This window comes from Suncus etruscus, chromosome 8 (assembly GCF_024139225.1).
Source record: "Suncus etruscus isolate mSunEtr1 chromosome 8, mSunEtr1.pri.cur, whole genome shotgun sequence".
NCBI classification, from domain to species: Eukaryota; Metazoa; Chordata; class Mammalia; order Eulipotyphla; family Soricidae; genus Suncus; species Suncus etruscus.
This window is the reverse complement of record NC_064855.1, coordinates 87,335,369-87,341,368: the sequence shown is the minus strand read 5'-3', so window position 1 is coordinate 87,341,368 and position 6,000 is coordinate 87,335,369.

Below are 6,000 nucleotides of genomic sequence, written 5' to 3'. Positions count from 1 at the left end.
AGCTTCTGTATCATGTTCTAAATGGCAGGTACCAGCTCCCCAAATCAAATCTACATTTGCCAGAAGGAAGAAAACAAAGAATCAAACTACTATTTTCTAATTAAGGATTCAAGTCAGAGCTTGAGTTTACCACTTCTGTCCAGATCCCACTGGACAGAACATATTTTTATGCCTATGCCTATCTTCAAGAAAGCTCGCTGTGTATAATACTTTTCTCATTACTTATAGTATTAAATGCACTTGTTGCTAAGAGCTAGTGTGTTTTGCCAAGAAACACTACAAGAATGTTCAAAATATAGAAAAGAAGAGGAACTAAACAGGCCCCTTATTATATGTTCAAAATATAGAAAAGAAAGGGAACTAACTAGGCCCCCCAATCTTTGGAGATAAATGTTGAGAAAAAACAGCACACTGTTCATAAAAGTACTACATATAAAAAAAAGAATAATCATTGGTTTGGGATGTTTAAAAACTGAACTTTTCAAAGAAATGAAATCTTAATTAAAAATGAGGATAATTTTGGAAAAAGGGAACTTGGTACATTGATAATACATGTCACATTTTAGAGATTGTTGTTTATAAAACATGGATTTTTGACTTTTCTTTCCCTGAAAACTGTATTTATATACCTTGACCTTCATTCTGTTTATACGGTATTTAACAATAAAGCTTTGGATTAGTCTTTAATGTCATTAAATTACTAGAACACAATCTACCTCAAAGGTTAATGAAAATATAATTAATATTGCTTGTGCTACATGTAGTTGAAAAGTCATAAATCCTATTAAACCTTCTTAGTTTAGAAATTGACCTAATAAGTAATAATCTCTTAACTTTATTGTCAGTTTAGCTAGTGTTTTAATGTTGTCTTTAGTTAAAAATTCTGCTTATTTATTCCAATGATTTTAAAGAACTAGAAATACTTTTAATGGAAAGAAGATACAATATAGAAATATTTATAGAAATAAACATAAATTAATGTACATATATATGACATAAGCAACAGTTTTTTGTAGCAATTGACCTGCATGTGGCCAACTAGTTTGATTTCCAAACCCCACCTTGAGTGATCCTTGAGAACAGAACCACAAATAATTGCTAAGTATTGTGCTAGGATTGGCCCCAAAACAAACAAAACAAAAACTACTGTATTTCTCAGAATAATAATAAAACTTGCTTATGGTATTCTGGGATGTATTATTTAAAGGTTATATCAGTTATACTTAAAGAAACTATTACAATTAAGATTCAAAACATTCTTTAAATTTAGTTAGATAACCAGAAAATACCAGAAATGTCATCTATAAGCCAACTTAATACAAATGTGGTAAAGGTGTTGGGTTTATATTCTAAGACTTCATATTACCAGTTTAATATTTTATTTAAAAACTCAATGAATATCTTATTTGTAATATTAGCACAAAAGGTACTATGAATTTTTGTTGTGGGAACAGACATAAAAATTATATCAAATTTTCAGTGAATACTGCTAATTTTAAGTCTGTTGAATGAACATTTCCCTCTATTTCTAGAATATTCATTTAGTCTTTAGAGGATATTCTTGTCTTTTATTCCTAATGCTTTTCAGCATATATCATATTTCATTTTTCAGCATCATAATAATTTCTTGAGTTCAGTACTTTAAATAACATTTAAATATTTTGTTAAAGCTTTTACACTATAAAATGATCAATAATCTAAATTTATTTTTATATGTGTCCTTGAAAGTAGTATTTAAGTTCATTTATCATTAGGACATACAGTGGAAACAGCACCCCAAAATTTAAATAAGGCATAGCATAATTTTCAGTAGTTTAATTTGAAATTAGTAATAAACCCATATTGGTTTCATTAAAAATATTAAGCCTATAGACTATGATAATATATATGCTATAATAATATACACTATTAAAATTATGTGATACTAATATGATTCAGGATTTTATTATATAATAATCCTATGTCATTATTTAGTTTTAACTGAGAAAATGGAGATTTTCTTAGCTATGGACTTATAGATTCAACTCACTCACATTAAGTTGAGGAATGAATTTTTATAGTCATACAATTGGCAAATTCACAAAAATATCATCACTGCTAAGTGCCAAATATTAGAGAGCATTATAAGTGGTCCAGTCATTAGGTCTAAACAAAAATGGATTGTTTTCTCAACCTGGTCTAGACTATATGTTGTTCCCTGTGGTTCTATTTTCTAAATAGGATATATAGAGATTGAGATAAAAGTATATTTTCAATTTAATCTGAGGTCAAAAATAAATGTTTCCTCTTCATGGGAAATCACATGTCCTACAATATTTTGCTAACATAAACTATAGTCTTTATTGTTTTTGTATTTTATCAAATTAAACATTTTATTCTTTAGGTTTGAAATGAAAGGCTTCCATATAGTTGCAGTATTCATTTTTTATTGGTGTCATTACAGAATTATCAAAAATTCCATAAATTTTTAATTTTTTTTTCAGAATTTAAACTAGAAATTTGAAATACTCTGTCTTATTTCACTGCTCAGGTATGCATGAGATTCTAATATATTTTAGTTAGGTTTTGATTCTCATTTGAGACTTAACATTTTATCTAACTTTTCACGATTACCTTATGTATGCATGGAATACACTTCCTTGTCAATCCACTGCTTAAATTGATTTTTTGGCAAATATAATTATATCATTTCTTAACTCCACTTTTTAGGGAAAATTCTACCTAGTTTAGTATAGCATTTTTAATAATCAAAATGTTCATTATTTCTACAAAATTGAATTCTATAATTTTCTCCAATGATTTATTCAAGTAGATATTTGCTCATAGTACTATTTAATGTATTAAAATATTATCTTCATTAGCCCAATTAACTCAGAAACTTGAATGCACTTCCTACACATTCCATACAAGTGAGTTTTCATGTACATAAACTTTTTTCAAAACCTGATGTATTCTATATTTCCCAGTTGTATTTACATTCTTTTGTGATCCCATGAAAAGTATGCTAGTTGGTTTCTCTAGTACCTAATTTCTTTATTTTCTCTAGTACTTTATACCAACACAGTAGGTACTTATATTTTGATTAAATCTATGAAAAAAATAGTTATCTATCAGTAAATCTATAGGTACATGTGCAGAAGTAAACCACATGTCTTGATACAATAAAAATATTTTATAATAACCAAACCAAGCTTATTACAAACTCATTCTCAATGAGACCTGAAACTTTTGTGCATGATTTAAGGAATCTTTTTTTTTTTTTAAGAAAATATCAGAAAATATTAAAGGGTGAGATAAAAAGAACAGGACTTAGAGGCTGAATGATAATAAGTTGGTTTAAACTGTGACATCCCATCTTGTTCAGTGAGCCTGCCTGGAGTGATTCCTAAGAGCAAAGCCTGAAGTAACCCCTGAGTACTGCCAGGTGTGTCCCCAAAACAAAAACAAACAGAAAAACAGATTTTAGCTTATGTGAGTCTAGTGACAGAAGCTTCCTCCCAGTATCTGGGTGATCAGTCAACTTCAAAATTTAGTTGATATTAAACATGAGCAGATATTTTCCTAGAAAAACAGCGATGAATTCTGGATCCAGGCCAAAGTAGAAAAGAATTGATCTAGGAAATCAGAATTCAGAACAAGTCACTAGTAGGAGGAGACAACTATTGTAAGATTACTATACCTAGACACTCTCATGTAAATTTGAGGATTAAGTTAAACTTTCTTAGTCTCCAGGTTTTCAGGATGATGCAGCTAACTCTGAATTATGGTTAGAATAATGAGTCACTTTCTAATTTCAACCCTATTTAAGAATTAGAACCATCCTTCTGAAATACAGTGCATATATATATATATATATATATATATATCACATTGTTCAATTACTTACAAGGAGGTAGTTATTAATTTCAATACTACCTCCTAAGTATGCTTTTATTTCTTTTCACTGAATGAATGAACAAATATTTATGTGTCTCATGTAATTTCAGAAACAAAAAAATTCAGAAAAAAAATCAAAAAAGCATTACTGTACAAGTGATCTACATAAAAATTTTGGTGAAAGTCTATATAATGTTTAATATTCACCACATACTTTTACAGCCAATTTAAAATATTAACTAATTTTTGTATAATCAATAATTCAAATATAACACTGTATTTCAATTGAGAAAAACAAATTATAGAAAGAAGAAAATAAATGTTCACTATTATAATTTAATAATAAAGACAGACTTTTTAACCCAGTCTGATCCAGCCTTGTTCTTTAGTATTTTGGAAATGTAAATAAGTGTTAATCATTTATAAACATAGCAGTATGGTGCAAACCGTGACCTAATAACAGCATCATGCAGGTGAGATAATTTTTGTTGAGATAGAAAAAGGTGGTATCTTAGGTGAAGAAGAGAGAGCACAAAGATGGCAATTTTTCAAAATGTGTTCTATTTATTGTTTGTGTGTTTGTGAACTTTCGGCTCTACATAATTAAAATAATAAAAATCTCAAAATATATTTAGTTTTAATTAATTGCTAGAAATAGTCTCTAATCTTGGCCTACTGTTGAGAAATTTTTCAAAAATGAAGAAACTATATATTTAAAAAAGATATATAGTTGAACTGAAGTTCTTAATTAGAACACAGTTATACTTGCTCTTTTCTTGAATTATTAGAAATATAGCAGGCTTATTTTTAAAGACTGAATGCTATCTAAGTGTCTTTAATATTTATAATAAGTTAAAAATTGCCAAGACCCAAATTCTCTGTCCTAGGTTCATTTGAGCAGTAAACATTTTCTACTTTGTTTATAGCATATTTTCTTTGATTTTATCTGATGAGCTATTTTAATTGGAGAAGTTATTATAACAGCTTTTCTTTTTATTCATTTTTTATAAAATACACAAGCTATTCATGTATAGACCAGTGTGAAACTAATTGACAATATTTCTGTCACAGATGATTTGAAACATCTCTGTAATGAATCCTTTAGATAATTTAATGAACAAATTCTTAGCAAATAAAACTTACTGTATTTATAAATCAAATATGAAATGATTCGATATAGATAAAGCTATGAAGCAGTGGAGAAATTATTAAGTAAATTTAAAATAACAAATTTATATAACATAAAAACTAATAGATTCAAATACTAGTATTTCAATTACTTATTTCTTATAATCTATGAAAATTCTAAATTAATTTTATCTATAAAATAAAGAATAAGATCAATAAAAATATCAATAGATAATTTTGAAATTATTAAAAATGAAAACTTAATATGGTATGAGAAAAATACAATTTTAATATGTATGAATATTATGTGCATATACACAAAAATACCTTTTTTATTTCCCCACTGCAAACATGGATTTCTACCAACCTGCCAGGAGTGATTCCTCAGTCAGGAGTAACCCCTGACATGCCAAGACTGCTCCCTACAAAACAAAATAAAATATTCTATTTTAATAATTTTTCAAATTAACTATTTAGTTCACATAGTTATTAAATAAGAATGTGTAGAAACACTTTAAAAGTAATTAAACGGGGCCGGGAAGGTGGCGCTAGAGGTAAGGTGCTTGCCTTGCAAGCGCTACCTTAGGATGGACCGCGGTTCGATCCCCCGGCATCCCATATGGTCCCCCCAAGCCAGGAACGACTTCTGAGCACATAGCCAGAAGTTACCCCTGAGCATCAAACGGGTGTGGCCCCCCCAAAAAAAGTACTTAAACATAGTAAAATATACATTTTTGAGATAGACTAGTTTTGTTAAAAAATTAATAATGTGAGAAATAATGTAAGAAATGGATTCAATAATTTTTCCACATAGATCATTTGTTTTCCAAAGATAAATGTTGATTCTGAATCTTATTTATTTTGAAAAATCTGTCTTATATATTTTCCTTTTCTAAGAACCAATCGATTTCTACTAATAGCCAAAATGAAGTCTATTGGTCTATTTTAAGATCCTAAACCTGATGATTTGAATAACCCCCAGTATAAAGAAATTAA